The 15,954-nt window shown below is 41.8% G+C and overlaps 16 pseudogenes; all 16 read right to left on the bottom strand.

The window, feature by feature from the left end:
- Positions 1-764: 764 nt before the first annotated feature.
- Positions 765-883, bottom strand: LOC137099029 (5S ribosomal RNA; annotated as a pseudogene).
- An 857-nt stretch (positions 884-1,740) lies between these two features.
- LOC137099023 (5S ribosomal RNA) lies at positions 1,741-1,859 on the bottom strand (annotated as a pseudogene).
- An 856-nt stretch (positions 1,860-2,715) lies between these two features.
- On the bottom strand, positions 2,716-2,834 carry LOC137099103 (5S ribosomal RNA; annotated as a pseudogene).
- An 857-nt stretch (positions 2,835-3,691) lies between these two features.
- LOC137099030 (5S ribosomal RNA) lies at positions 3,692-3,810 on the bottom strand (annotated as a pseudogene).
- An 857-nt stretch (positions 3,811-4,667) lies between these two features.
- On the bottom strand, positions 4,668-4,786 carry LOC137099024 (5S ribosomal RNA; annotated as a pseudogene).
- Positions 4,787-5,642: 856 nt separating this feature from the next.
- LOC137099105 (5S ribosomal RNA) lies at positions 5,643-5,761 on the bottom strand (annotated as a pseudogene).
- An 856-nt stretch (positions 5,762-6,617) lies between these two features.
- On the bottom strand, positions 6,618-6,736 carry LOC137099106 (5S ribosomal RNA; annotated as a pseudogene).
- Positions 6,737-7,594: 858 nt separating this feature from the next.
- Positions 7,595-7,713, bottom strand: LOC137099107 (5S ribosomal RNA; annotated as a pseudogene).
- Positions 7,714-8,571: 858 nt separating this feature from the next.
- LOC137099108 (5S ribosomal RNA) lies at positions 8,572-8,690 on the bottom strand (annotated as a pseudogene).
- Positions 8,691-9,548: 858 nt separating this feature from the next.
- LOC137099109 (5S ribosomal RNA) lies at positions 9,549-9,667 on the bottom strand (annotated as a pseudogene).
- Positions 9,668-10,520: 853 nt separating this feature from the next.
- Positions 10,521-10,639, bottom strand: LOC137099111 (5S ribosomal RNA; annotated as a pseudogene).
- An 857-nt stretch (positions 10,640-11,496) lies between these two features.
- LOC137099027 (5S ribosomal RNA) lies at positions 11,497-11,615 on the bottom strand (annotated as a pseudogene).
- Positions 11,616-12,471: 856 nt separating this feature from the next.
- On the bottom strand, positions 12,472-12,590 carry LOC137099112 (5S ribosomal RNA; annotated as a pseudogene).
- Positions 12,591-13,443: 853 nt separating this feature from the next.
- LOC137099113 (5S ribosomal RNA) lies at positions 13,444-13,562 on the bottom strand (annotated as a pseudogene).
- An 857-nt stretch (positions 13,563-14,419) lies between these two features.
- On the bottom strand, positions 14,420-14,538 carry LOC137099045 (5S ribosomal RNA; annotated as a pseudogene).
- An 856-nt stretch (positions 14,539-15,394) lies between these two features.
- On the bottom strand, positions 15,395-15,513 carry LOC137099114 (5S ribosomal RNA; annotated as a pseudogene).
- Positions 15,514-15,954: the final 441 nt, after the last annotated feature.

Raw genomic sequence — 15,954 nt, forward strand, 5'->3', positions numbered from 1 at the left:
TACTATAACTGTACTGGTCTGTTACGCCCCTGTCTAGGGGGTCAGGGTGCAACATACAAAGATAAATTAGGATGTTCCCTCTCCGGTCTCCAAACCAAAATCCAGGATCGAGATGTTCCAACAGAATGATATTTATTTTAAACGAAAGAAAGTGTCAAAAAAAACATGACACTACAACTCAGGGCGAACCAAGGCCAACATAATAAACAAAATAAGCCATTTCCCACAGAAAGTGCTAGCTAGCCTGATAGAAATAAACAAACCAAAAGACAGTCGCTAACCCTAACTCCCTAATGTGAAAACAGTCTAAAGAAAATGGCAGTTCACCCCTACAGATTTAATACTATTTACAAAATATACAATTTATAAACAAAATCACGGCACAAAACCTAACAATTCAAAAATGCTAAATAAGGTTTGGAAACCAAGAACAGCAAACAGGTGCTGATGCCAGAAAGAGCCTCGCTAGCTGTTGGGAACCGTACTTTTAAAACTCCAGGAAGTGTAGGATGGACCAATCAGCTTCCTGTACTGCCCCCCAATCCGGCCAATCAGGCAGGGCACCTATAAGAACAAGAAAATAAAAACAACACATATGGCCAGGACCGTAACATGGTCTACTAGTAATGAAGCACGATGGTTGGCAAACCAATAAAGTAGCAAAACAGCAATGAAAGAACAAAATTTGATGAAAATATAGAACAATTTCTATGAATAAATAGGCAGTAACACCAGCTTGTGCTGCCCGTAAACCCAAGCAAAAAAGCTTACAGCACCTGGTATTCCCAGGCGGTCTTCCTACCAAGTACTAACCAGGCCCGGCTCTATTTGGCTGCCGAGATCGGACGAGATCGGGCGCTCAGAGAGCGGTGTGGCCGTAAGCTGCATTTGACATCATCAACAGCTCTTAAAAACGCTAGAGAAGCAGAATGCATGACACTTGCTAAGAAGAAGATAAATGTGGCAAAGTACAAAGTACTATAACTGTACTGGTCTGTTACGCCCCGGTCTAGGGGGTCAGGGTGAAACATACAAAGATAAATTTGCATGTTCCCTCTCCGATCCTCAAACCAAAATCCAGGATTGAGATGTTCCAACAGAATGATATTTATTTTAAACGAAAGAAAGTGTCAAACAAAACATGACACTACAACTCAGGGCGAACCAAGGCCAACATAATAAACAAAATAAGCCATTTCCCACAGAAAGTGCTAGCTAGCCTGATAGAAATAAACAAACCAAAAGACAGTCGCTAACCCTAACTCCCTAATATGAAAACGGTCCAAAGAAAATGGCAGTTCACCCCTACAGATTTAATACTATTTACAAAATATACAATTTATAAACAAAACCACGGCACAAAACCTAACAATTCAAAAATGCTAAATAAGGTTTGGAAACCAAGAACAGCAAACAGGTGCTGATGCAAGAAAGAGCCTCGCTAGCTGTTGGGAACCGTACTTTTAAAACTCCAGGAAGTGAAGGATGGACCAATCAGCTTCGTATACTGCCCCCCAATCCGGCCAATCAGGCAGGGCACCTATAAGAACAACAAAATAAAAACAACACATATGGCCAGGACCGTAACATGGTCTACTAGTAATGAAGCACGATGGTTGGCAAACCAATAAAGTAGCAAAACAGCAATGAAAGAACAAAATTTGATGAAAATATAGAACAATTTCTATGAATAAATAGGCAGTAACACCAGCTTGTGCTGCCCGTAAACCCAAGCAAAAAAGCTTACAGCACCTGGTATTCCCAGGCGGTCTTCCTACCAAGTACTAACCAGGCCCGGCTCTATTTGGCTGCCGAGATCGGACGAGATCGGGAGCTTAGAGAGCGGTGTGGCCGTAAGCTGCTTTTGACATCATCAACAGCTCCTAAAAACGCTGGAGAAGCAGAATGCACAACACTTGCTAAGAAGAAGATAAATGTGGCAAAGTACAAAGTACTATAACTGTACTGGTCTGTTACGCCCCTGTCTAGGGGGTCAGGGTGCAACATACAAAGATAAATTAGGATGTTCCCTCTCCGGTCTCCAAACCATAATCCAGGATCGAGATGTTCCAACAGAATGATATTTATTTTAAACGAAAGAAAGTGTCAAACAAAACATGACACTACAACTTAGGGCGAACCAAGGCCAACATAATAAACAAAATAAGCCATTTCCCACAGAAAGTGCTAGCTAGCCTGATAGAAATAAACAAACCAAAAGACAGTCGCTAACCCTAACTCCCTAATGTGAAAACGGTCCAAAGAAAATGGCAGTTCACCCCTACAGATTTAATACTATTTACAAAATATACAATTTATAACAAAACCACGTCACAAAACCTAACAATTCAAAAATGCTAAATAAGGTTTGGAAACCAAGAACAGCAAACAGGTGCTGATGCCAGAAAGAGCCTCGCTTGCTGTTGGGAACCGTACTTTTAAAACTCCAGGAAGTGTAGGATGGACCAATCAGCTTCCTGTACTGCCCCCCAATCCGGCCAATCAGGCAGGGCACCTATAAGAACAAGAAAATAAAAACAACACATATGGCCAGGACCGTAACATGGTCTACTAGTAATGAAGCACGATGGTTGGCAAACCAATAAAGTAGCAAAACAGCAATGAAAGAACAAAATTTGATGAAAATATAGAACAATTTCTATGAATAAATAGGCAGTAACACCAGCTTGTGCTGCCCGTAAACCCAAGCAAAAAAGCTTACAGCACCTGGTATTCCCAGGCGGTCTTCCTACCAAGTACTAACCAGGCCCGGCTCTATTTGGCTGCCGAGATCGGACGAGATCGGGCGCTTAGAGAGCGGTGTGGCCGTAAGCTGCATTTGACATCATCAACAGCTCTTAAAAACGCTAGAGAAGCAGAATGCATGACACTTGCTAAGAAGAAGATAAATGTGGCAAAGTACAAAGTACTATAACTGTACTGGTCTGTTACGCCCCTGTCTAGGGGGTCAGGGTGAAACATACAAAGATAAATTAGGATGTTCCCTCTCCGGTCTCCAAACCAAAATCCAGGATCGAGATGTTCCAACAGAATGATATTTATTTTAAACGAAAGAAAGTGTCAAAAAAAACATGACACTACAACTCAGGGCGAACCAAGGCCAACATAATAAACAAAATAAGCCATTTCCCACAGAAAGTGCTAGCTAGCCTGATAGAAATAAACAAACCAAAAGACAGTCGCTAACCCTAACTCCCTAATGTGAAAACAGTCTAAAGAAAATGGCAGTTCACCCCTACAGATTTAATACTATTTACAAAATATACAATTTATAAACAAAATCACGGCACAAAACCTAACAATTCAAAAATGCTAAATAAGGTTTGGAAACCAAGAACAGCAAACAGGTGCTGATGCCAGAAAGAGCCTCGCTAGCTGTTGGGAACCGTACTTTTAAAACTCCAGGAAGTGTAGGATGGACCAATCAGCTTCCTGTACTGCCCCCCAATCCGGCCAATCAGGCAGGGCACCTATAAGAACAAGAAAATAAAAACAACACATATGGCCAGGACCGTAACATGGTCTACTAGTAATGAAGCACGATGGTTGGCAAACCAATAAAGTAGCAAAACAGCAATGAAAGAACAAAATTTGATGAAAATATAGAACAATTTCTATGAATAAATAGGCAGTAACACCAGCTTGTGCTGCCCGTAAACCCAAGCAAAAAAGCTTACAGCACCTGGTATTCCCAGGCGGTCTTCCTACCAAGTACTAACCAGGCCCGGCTCTATTTGGCTGCCGAGATCGGACGAGATCGGGCGCTCAGAGAGCGGTGTGGCCGTAAGCTGCATTTGACATCATCAACAGCTCTTAAAAACGCTAGAGAAGCAGAATGCATGACACTTGCTAAGAAGAAGATAAATGTGGCAAAGTACAAAGTACTATAACTGTACTGGTCTGTTACGCCCCGGTCTAGGGGGTCAGGGTGAAACATACAAAGATAAATTTGCATGTTCCCTCTCCGATCCTCAAACCAAAATCCAGGATTGAGATGTTCCAACAGAATGATATTTATTTTAAACGAAAGAAAGTGTCAAACAAAACATGACACTACAACTCAGGGCGAACCAAGGCCAACATAATAAACAAAATAAGCCATTTCCCACAGAAAGTGCTAGCTAGCCTGATAGAAATAAACAAACCAAAAGACAGTCGCTAACCCTAACTCCCTAATATGAAAACGGTCCAAAGAAAATGGCAGTTCACCCCTACAGATTTAATACTATTTACAAAATATACAATTTATAAACAAAACCACGGCACAAAACCTAACAATTCAAAAATGCTAAATAAGGTTTGGAAACCAAGAACAGCAAACAGGTGCTGATGCAAGAAAGAGCCTCGCTAGCTGTTGGGAACCGTACTTTTAAAACTCCAGGAAGTGAAGGATGGACCAATCAGCTTCGTATACTGCCCCCCAATCCGGCCAATCAGGCAGGGCACCTATAAGAACAACAAAATAAAAACAACACATATGGCCAGGACCGTAACATGGTCTACTAGTAATGAAGCACGATGGTTGGCAAACCAATAAAGTAGCAAAACAGCAATGAAAGAACAAAATTTGATGAAAATATAGAACAATTTCTATGAATAAATAGGCAGTAACACCAGCTTGTGCTGCCCGTAAACCCAAGCAAAAAAGCTTACAGCACCTGGTATTCCCAGGCGGTCTTCCTACCAAGTACTAACCAGGCCCGGCTCTATTTGGCTGCCGAGATCGGACGAGATCGGGAGCTTAGAGAGCGGTGTGGCCGTAAGCTGCTTTTGACATCATCAACAGCTCCTAAAAACGCTGGAGAAGCAGAATGCACAACACTTGCTAAGAAGAAGATAAATGTGGCAAAGTACAAAGTACTATAACTGTACTGGTCTGTTACGCCCCTGTCTAGGGGGTCAGGGTGCAACATACAAAGATAAATTAGGATGTTCCCTCTCCGGTCTCCAAACCATAATCCAGGATCGAGATGTTCCAACAGAATGATATTTATTTTAAACGAAAGAAAGTGTCAAACAAAACATGACACTACAACTTAGGGCGAACCAAGGCCAACATAATAAACAAAATAAGCCATTTCCCACAGAAAGTGCTAGCTAGCCTGATAGAAATAAACAAACCAAAAGACAGTCGCTAACCCTAACTCCCTAATGTGAAAACGGTCCAAAGAAAATGGCAGTTCACCCCTACAGATTTAATACTATTTACAAAATATACAATTTATAACAAAACCACGTCACAAAACCTAACAATTCAAAAATGCTAAATAAGGTTTGGAAACCAAGAACAGCAAACAGGTGCTGATGCCAGAAAGAGCCTCGCTTGCTGTTGGGAACCGTACTTTTAAAACTCCAGGAAGTGTAGGATGGACCAATCAGCTTCCTGTACTGCCCCCCAATCCGGCCAATCAGGCAGGGCACCTATAAGAACAAGAAAATAAAAACAACACATATGGCCAGGACCGTAACATGGTCTACTAGTAATGAAGCACGATGGTTGGCAAACCAATAAAGTAGCAAAACAGCAATGAAAGAACAAAATTTGATGAAAATATAGAACAATTTCTATGAATAAATAGGCAGTAACACCAGCTTGTGCTGCCCGTAAACCCAAGCAAAAAAGCTTACAGCACCTGGTATTCCCAGGCGGTCTTCCTACCAAGTACTAACCAGGCCCGGCTCTATTTGGCTGCCGAGATCGGACGAGATCGGGCGCTTAGAGAGCGGTGTGGCCGTAAGCTGCATTTGACATCATCAACAGCTCTTAAAAACGCTAGAGAAGCAGAATGCATGACACTTGCTAAGAAGAAGATAAATGTGGCAAAGTACAAAGTACTATAACTGTACTGGTCTGTTACGCCCCTGTCTAGGGGGTCAGGGTGCAACATACAAAGATAAATTAGGATGTTCCCTCTCCGATCTCCAAACCATAATCCAGGATCGAGATGTTCCAACAGAATGATATTTATTTTAAACGAAAGAAAGTGTCAAACAAAACATGACACTACAACTTAGGGCGAACCAAGGCCAACATAATAAACAAAATAAGCCATTTCCCACAGAAAGTGCTAGCTAGCCTGATAGAAATAAACAAACCAAAAGACAGTCGCTAACCCTAACTCCCTAATGTGAAAACGGTCCAAAGAAAATGGCAGTTCACCCCTACAGATTTAATACTATTTACAAAATATACAATTTATAACAAAACCACGTCACAAAACCTAACAATTCAAAAATGCTAAATAAGGTTTGGAAACCAAGAACAGCAAACAGGTGCTGATGCCAGAAAGAGCCTCGCTTGCTGTTGGGAACCGTACTTTTAAAACTCCAGGAAGTGTAGGATGGACCAATCAGCTTCCTGTACTGCCCCCCAATCCGGCCAATCAGGCAGGGCACCTATAAGAACAAGAAAATAAAAACAACACATATGGCCAGGACCGTAACATGGTCTACTAGTAATGAAGCACGATGGTTGGCAAACCAATAAAGTAGCAAAACAGCAATGAAAGAACAAAATTTGATGAAAATATAGAACAATTTCTATGAATAAATAGGCAGTAACACCAGCTTGTGCTGCCCGTAAACCCAAGCAAAAAAGCTTACAGCACCTGGTATTCCCAGGCGGTCTTCCTACCAAGTACTAACCAGGCCCGGCTCTATTTGGCTGCCGAGATCGGACGAGATCGGGCGCTTAGAGAGCGGTGTGGCCGTAAGCTGCATTTGACATCATCAACAGCTCTTAAAAACGCTAGAGAAGCAGAATGCATGACACTTGCTAAGAAGAAGATAAATGTGGCAAAGTACAAAGTACTATAACTGTACTGGTCTGTTACGCCCCTGTCTAGGGGGTCAGGGTGAAACATACAAAGATAAATTTGCATGTTCCCTCTCCGATCCTCAAACCAAAATCCAGGATTGAGATGTTCCAACAGAATGATATTTATTTTAAACGAAAGAAAGTGTCAAACAAAACATGACACTACAACTCAGGGCGAACCAAGGCCAACATAATAAACAAAATAAGCCATTTCCCACAGAAAGTGTTAGCTAGCCTGATAGAAATAAACAAACCAAAAGATAGTCGCTAACCCTAACTCCCTAATGTGAAAACACTCCAAAGAAAATGGCAGTCCACCCCTACAGATTTAATACTATTTACAAAATATACAATTTATAAACAAAACCACGGCACAAAACCTAACAATTCAAAAATGCTAAATAAGGTTTGGAAACCAAGAACAGCAAACAGGTGCTGATGCCAGAAAGAGCCTCGCTAGCTGTTGGGAACCGTACTTTTAAAACTCCAGGAAGTGTAGGATGGACCAATCAGCTTCCTGTACTGCCCCCCAATCCGGCCAATCAGGCACGGCACCTATAAGAACAAGACAATAAAAAAAAACACATATGGCCAGGACCGTAACATGGTCTACTAGTAATGAAGCACGATGGTTGACAAACCAATAAAGTAGCAAAACAGCAATGAAAGAACAAAATTTGATGAAAATATGGAACAATTTCTATGAATAAATAGGCAGTAACACCAGCTTGTGCTGCCCGTAAACCCAAGCAAAAAAGCTTACAGCACCTGGTATTCCCAGGCGGTCTTCCTACCAAGTACTAACCAGGCCCGGCTCTATTTGGCTGCCGAGATCGGACGAGATCGGGCGCTTAGAGAGCGGTGTGGCCGTAAGCTGCATTTGACATCATCAACAGCTCTTAAAAACGCTGGAGAAGCAGAATGCATGACACTTGCTAAGAAGAAGATAAATGTGGCAAAGTACAAAGTACTATAACTGTACTGGTCTGTTACGCCCCTGTCTAGGGGGTCAGGGTGAAACATACAAAGATAAATTTGCATGTTCCCTCTCCGATCCTCAAACCAAAATCCAGGATTGAGATGTTCCAACAGAATGATATTTATTTTAAACGAAAGAAAGTGTCAAACAAAACATGACACTACAACTCAGGGCGAACCAAGGCCAACATAATAAACAAAATAAGCCATTTCCCACAGAAAGTGTTAGCTAGCCTGATAGAAATAAACAAACCAAAAGATAGTCGCTAACCCTAACTCCCTAATGTGAAAACACTCCAAAGAAAATGGCAGTCCACCCCTACAGATTTAATACTATTTACAAAATATACAATTTATAAACAAAACCACGGCACAAAACCTAACAATTCAAAAATGCTAAATAAGGTTTGGAAACCAAGAACAGCAAACAGGTGCTGATGCCAGAAAGAGCCTCGCTAGCTGTTGGGAACCGTACTTTTAAAACTCCAGGAAGTGTAGGATGGACCAATCAGCTTCCTGTACTGCCCCCCAATCCGGCCAATCAGGCACGGCACCTATAAGAACAAGACAATAAAAAAAAACACATATGGCCAGGACCGTAACATGGTCTACTAGTAATGAAGCACGATGGTTGACAAACCAATAAAGTAGCAAAACAGCAATGAAAGAACAAAATTTGATGAAAATATGGAACAATTTCTATGAATAAATAGGCAGTAACACCAGCTTGTGCTGCCCGTAAACCCAAGCAAAAAAGCTTACAGCACCTGGTATTCCCAGGCGGTCTTCCTACCAAGTACTAACCAGGCCCGGCTCTATTTGGCTGCCGAGATCGGACGAGATCGGGCGCTTAGAGAGCGGTGTGGCCGTAAGCTGCATTTGACATCATCAACAGCTCTTAAAAACGCTGGAGAAGCAGAATGCATGACACTTGCTAAGAAGAAGATAAATGTGGCAAAGTACAAAGTACTATAACTGTACTGGTCTGTTACGCCCCTGTCTAGGGGGTCAGGGTGAAACATACAAAGATAAATTTGCATGTTCCCTCTCCGATCCTCAAACCAAAATCCAGGATTGAGATGTTCCAACAGAATGATATTTATTTTAAACGAAAGAAAGTGTCAAACAAAACATGACACTACAACTCAGGGCGAACCAAGGCCAACATAATAAACAAAATAAGCCATTTCCCACAGAAAGTGTTAGCTAGCCTGATAGAAATAAACAAACCAAAAGATAGTCGCTAACCCTAACTCCCTAATGTGAAAACACTCCAAAGAAAATGGCAGTCCACCCCTACAGATTTAATACTATTTACAAAATATACAATTTATAAACAAAACCACGGCACAAAACCTAACAATTCAAAAATGCTAAATAAGGTTTGGAAACCAAGAACAGCAAACAGGTGCTGATGCCAGAAAGAGCCTCGCTAGCTGTTGGGAACCGTACTTTTAAAACTCCAGGAAGTGTAGGATGGACCAATCAGCTTCCTGTACTGCCCCCCAATCCGGCCAATCAGGCACGGCACCTATAAGAACAAGACAATAAAAAAAAACACATATGGCCAGGACCGTAACATGGTCTACTAGTAATGAAGCACGATGGTTGACAAACCAATAAAGTAGCAAAACAGCAATGAAAGAACAAAATTTGATGAAAATATGGAACAATTTCTATGAATAAATAGGCAGTAACACCAGCTTGTGCTGCCCGTAAACCCAAGCAAAAAAGCTTACAGCACCTGGTATTCCCAGGCGGTCTTCCTACCAAGTACTAACCAGGCCCGGCTCTATTTGGCTGCCGAGATCGGACGAGATCGGGCGCTTAGAGAGCGGTGTGGCCGTAAGCTGCATTTGACATCATCAACAGCTCTTAAAAACGCTGGAGAAGCAGAATGCATGACACTTGCTAAGAAGAAGATAAATGTGGCAAAGTACAAAGTACTATAACTGTACTGGTCTGTTACGCCCCTGTCTAGGGGGTCAGGGTGCAACATACAAAGATAAATTAGCATGTTCCCTCTCCGATCCCCAAACCAAAATCCAGGATCGAGATGTTCCAACAGAATGATATTTATTTTAAACGAAAGAAAGTGACAAACAAAAAATGACACAACTCAGGGCGAACCAAGGCCAACATAATAAACAAAATAAGCCATTTCCCACAGAAAGTGCTAGCTAGCCTGATAGAAATAAACAAACCAAAAGACAGTCGCTAACCCTAACTCCCTAATGTGAAAACGGTCCAAAGAAAATGGCAGTTCACCCCTACAGATTTAATACTATTTACAAAATATACAATTTATAACAAAACCACGTCACAAAACCTAACAATTCAAAAATGCTAAATAAGGTTTGGAAACCAAGAACAGCAAACAGGTGCTGATGCCAGAAAGAGCCTCGCTTGCTGTTGGGAACCGTACTTTTAAAACTCCAGGAAGTGTAGGATGGACCAATCAGCTTCCTGTACTGCCCCCCAATCCGGCCAATCAGGCAGGGCACCTATAAGAACAAGAAAATAAAAACAACACATATGGCCAGGACCGTAACATGGTCTACTAGTAATGAAGCACGATGGTTGGCAAACCAATAAAGTAGCAAAACAGCAATGAAAGAACAAAATTTGATGAAAATATAGAACAATTTCTATGAATAAATAGGCACTAACACCAGCTTGTGCTGCCCGTAAACCCAAGCAAAAAAGCTTACAGCACCTGGTATTCCCAGGCGGTCTTCCTACCAAGTACTAACCAGGCCCGGCTCTATTTGGCTGCCGAGATCGGACGAGATCGGGCGCTTAGAGAGCGGTGTGGCCGTAAGCTGCATTTGACATCATCAACAGCTCTTAAAAACGCTAGAGAAGCAGAATGCATGACACTTGCTAAGAAGAAGATAAATGTGGCAAAGTACAAAGTACTATAACTGTACTGGTCTGTTACGCCCCTGTCTAGGGGGTCAGGGTGCAACATACAAAGATAAATTAGGATGTTCCCTCTCCGATCCTCAAACCAAAATCCAGGATTGAGATGTTCCAACAGAATGATATTTATTTTAAACGAAAGAAAGTGTCAAACAAAACATGACACTACAACTCAGGGCGAACCAAGGCCAACATAATAAACAAAATAAGCCATTTCCCACAGAAAGTGTTAGCTAGCCTGATAGAAATAAACAAACCAAAAGATAGTCGCTAACCCTAACTCCCTAATGTGAAAACACTCCAAAGAAAATGGCAGTTCACCCCTACAGATTTAATACTATTTACAAAATATACAATTTATAAACAAAACCACGGCACAAAACCTAACAATTCAAAAATGCTAAATAAGGTTTGGAAACCAAGAAAAGCAAACAGGTGCTGATGCCAGAAAGAGCCTCGCTAGCTGTTGGGAACCGTACTTTTAAAACTCCAGGAAGTGTAGGATGGACCAATCAGCTTCCTGTACTGCCCCCCAATCCGGCCAATCAGGCAAGGCACCTATAAGAACAACAAAATAAAAACAACACATATGGCCAGGACCGTAACATGGTCTACTAGTAATGAAGCACGATGGTTGGCAAACCAATAAAGTAGCAAAACAGCAATGAAAGAACAAAATTTGATGAAAATATAGAACAATTTCTATGAATAAATAGGCAGTAACACCAGCTTGTGCTGCCCGTAAACCCAAGCAAAAAAGCTTACAGCACCTGGTATTCCCAGGCGGTCTTCCTACCAAGTACTAACCAGGCCCGGCTCTATTTGGCTGCCGAGATCGGACGAGATCGGGCGCTTAGAGAGCGGTGTAGCCGTAAGCTGCATTTGACATCATCAACAGCTCTTAAAAACGCTGGAGAAGCAGAATGCATGACACTTGCTAAGAAGAAGATAAATGTGGCAAAGTACAAAGTACTATAACTGTACTGGTCTGTTACGCCCCTGTCTAGGGGGTCAGGGTGCAACATACAAAGATAAATTAGGATGTTCCCTCTCCGGTCTCCAAACCATAATCCAGGATCGAGATGTTCCAACAGAATGATATTTATTTTAAACGAAAGAAAGTGTCAAACAAAACATGACACTACAACTCAGGGCGAACCAAGGCCAACATAATAAACAAAATAAGCCATTTCCCACAGAAAGTGCTAGCTAGCCTGATAGAAATAAACAAACCAAAAGACAGTCGCTAACCCTAACTCCCTAATGTGAAAACGGTCCAAAGAAAATGGCAGTTCACCCCTACAGATTTAATACTATTTACAAAATATACAATTTATAACAAAACCACGTCACAAAACCTAACAATTCAAAACTGCTAAATAAGGTTTGGAAACCAAGAACAGCAAACAGGTGCTGATGCCAGAAAGAGCCTCGCTTGCTGTTGGGAACCATACTTTTAAAACTCCAGGAAGTGTAGGATGGACCAATCAGCTTCCTGTACTGCCCCCCAATCCGGCCAATCAGGCAGGGCACCTATAAGAACAAGAAAATAAAAACAACACATATGGCCAGGACCGTAACATGGTCTACTAGTAATGAAGCACGATGGTTGGCAAACCAATAAAGTAGCAAAACAGCAATGAAAGAACAAAATTTGATGAAAATATAGAACAATTTCTATGAATAAATAGGCAGTAACACCAGCTTGTGCTGCCCGTAAACCCAAGCAAAAAAGCTTACAGCACCTGGTATTCCCAGGCGGTCTTCCTACCAAGTACTAACCAGGCCCGGCTCTATTTGGCTGCCGAGATCGGACGAGATCGGGCGCTTAGAGAGCGGTGTGGCCGTAAGCTGCATTTGACATCATCAACAGCTCTTAAAAACGCTGGAGAAGCAGAATGCATGACACTTGCTAAGAAGAAGATAAATGTGGCAAAGTACAAAGTACTATAACTGTACTGGTCTGTTACGCCCCTGTCTAGGGGGTCAGGGTGCAACATACAAAGATAAATTAGCATGTTCCCTCTCCGATCCCCAAACCAAAATCCAGGATCGAGATGTTCCAACAGAATGATATTTATTTTAAACGAAAGAAAGTGACAAACGAAGAATGACACAACTCAGGGCGAACCAAGGCCAACATAATAAACAAAATAAGCCATTTCCCACAGAAAGTGCTAGCTAGCCTGATAGAAATAAACAAACCAAAAGACAGTCGCTAACCTTAACTCCCTAATGTGAAAACGGTCCAAAGAAAATGGCAGTTCACCCCTACAGATTTAATACTATTTACAAAATATACAATTTATAACAAAACCACGTCACAAAACCTAACAATTCAAAAATGCTAAATAAGGTTTGGAAACCAAGAACAGCAAACAGGTGCTGATGCCAGAAAGAGCCTCGCTAGCTGTTGGGAACCGTACTTTTAAAACTCCAGGAAGTGTAGGATGGACCAATCAGCTTCCTGTACTGCCCCCCAATCCGGCCAATCAGGCACGGCACCTATAAGAACAAGAAAATAAAAACAACACATATGGCCAGGACCGTAACATGGTCTACTAGTAATGAAGCACGATGGTTGACAAACCAATAAAGTAGCAAAACAGCAATGAAAGAACAAAATTTGATGAAAATATGGAACAATTTCTATGAATAAATAGGCAGTAACACCAGCTTGTGCTGCCCGTAAACCCAAGCAAAAAAGCTTACAGCACCTGGTATTCCCAGGCGGTCTTCCTACCAAGTACTAACCAGGCCCGGCTCTATTTGGCTGCCGAGATCGGACGAGATCGGGCGCTTAGAGAGCGGTGTGGCCGTAAGCTGCATTTGACATCATCAACAGCTCTTAAAAACGCTAGAGAAGCACAATGCATGACACTTGCTAAGAAGAAGATAAATGTGGCAAAGTACAAAGTACTATAACTGTACTGGTCTGTTACGCCCCTGTCTAGGGGGTCAGGGTGCAACATACAAAGATAAATTAGCATGTTCCCTCTCCGATCCCCAAACCAAAATCCAGGATCGAGATGTTCCAACAGAATGATATTTATTTTAAACGAAAGAAAGTGTCAAACAAAACATGACACTACAACTCAGGGCGAACCAAGGCCAACATAATAAACAAAATAAGCCATTTCCCACATAAAGTGTTAGCTAGCCTGATAGAAATAAACAAACCAAAAGACAGTCGCTAACCCTAACTCCCTAATGTGAAAACAGTCCAAAGAAAATGGCAGTTCACCCCTACAGATTTAATACTATTTACAAAATATACAATTTATAAACAAAACCACGGCACAAAACCTAACAATTCAAAAATGCTAAATAAGGTTTGGAAACCAAGAACAGCAAACAGGTGCTGATGCCAGAAAGAGCCTCGCTAGCTGTTGGGAACCGTACTTTTAAAACTCCAGGAAGTGTAGGATGGACCAATCAGCTTCCTGTACTGCCCCCCAATCCGGCCAATCAGGCAGGGCACCTATAAGAACAAGAAAATAAAAACAACACATATGGCCAGGACTGTAACATGGTCTACTAGTAATGAAGCACGATGGTTGGCAAACCAATAAAGTAGCAAAACAGCAATGAAAGAACAAAATTTGATGAAAATATAGAACAATTTCTATGAATAAATAGGCAGTAACACCAGCTTGTGCTGCCCGTAAACCCAAGCAAAGAAGCTTACAGCACGTGGTATTCCCAGGCGGTCTTCCTACCAAGTACTAACCAGGCCCGGCTCTATTTGGCTGCCGAGATCGGACGAGATCGGGAGCTTAGAGAGTGGTGTGGCCGTAAGCTGCTTTTGACATCATCAACAGCTCCTATAAACGCTGGAGAAGCAGAATGCACAACACTTGCTAAGAAGAAGATAAATGTGGCAAAGTACAAAGTACTATAACTGTACTGGTCTGTTACGCCCCTGTCTAGGGGGTCAGGGTGCAACATACAAAGATAAATTAGCATGTTCCCTCTCCGATCCCCAAACCAAAATCCAGGATCGAGATGTTCCAACAGAATGATATTTATTTTAAACGAAAGAAAGTGTCAAACAAAACATGACACTACAACTCAGGGCGAACCAAGGCCAACATAATAAACAAAATAAGCCATTTCCCACAGAAAGTGCTAGCTAGCCTGATAGAAATAAACAAACCAAAAGACAGTCGCTAACCCTAACTCCCTAATGTGAAAACGGTCCAAAGAAAATGGCAGTTCACCCCTACAGATTTAATACTATTTACAAAATATACAATTTATAACAAAACCACGTCACAAAACCTAACAATTCAAAAATGCTAAATAAGGTTTGGAAACCAAGAACAGCAAACAGGTGCTGATGCCAGAAAGAGCCTCGCTTGCTGTTGGGAACCGTACTTTTAAAACTCCAGGAAGTGTAGGATGGACCAATCAGCTTCCTGTACTGCCCCCCAATCCGGCCAATCAGGCAGGGCACCTATAAGAACAAGAAAATAAAAACAACACATATGGCCAGGACCGTAACATGGTCTACTAGTAATGAAGCACGATGGTTGGCAAACCAATAAAGTAGCAAAACAGCAATGAAAGAACAAAATTTGATGAAAATATAGAACAATTTCTATGAATAAATAGGCAGTAACACCAGCTTGTGCTGCCCGTAAACCCAAGCAAAAAAGCTTACAGCACCTGGTATTCCCAGGCGGTCTTCCTACCAAGTACTAACCAGGCCCGGCTCTATTTGGCTGCCGAGATCGGACGAGATCGGGCGCTTAGAGAGCGGTGTGGCCGTAAGCTGCATTTGACATCATCAACAGCTCTTAAAAACGCTAGAGAAGCAGAATGCATGACACTTGCTAAGAAGGAGATAAATGTGGCAAAGTACAAAGTACTATAACTGTACTGGTCTGTTACGCCCCTGTCTAGGGGGTCAGGGTGCAACATACAAAGATAAATTAGCATGTTCCCTCTCCGATCCCCAAACCAAAATCCAGGATCGAGATGTTCCAACAGAATGATATTTATTTTAAACGAAAGAAAGTGTCAAACAAAACATGACACTACAACTCAGGGCGAACCAAGGCCAACATAATAAACAAAATAAGCCATTTCCCACAGAAAGTGCTAGCTAGCCTGATAGAAATAAACAAACCAAAAGACAGTCGCTAACCCTAACTCCCTAATGTGAAAACGGTCCAAAGAAAATGGCAGTTCACCCCTACAGATTTAATACTATT

This window comes from Channa argus, chromosome 14, assembly GCF_033026475.1.
Source record: "Channa argus isolate prfri chromosome 14, Channa argus male v1.0, whole genome shotgun sequence".
Classification (NCBI taxonomy): Eukaryota; Metazoa; Chordata; class Actinopteri; order Anabantiformes; family Channidae; genus Channa; species Channa argus.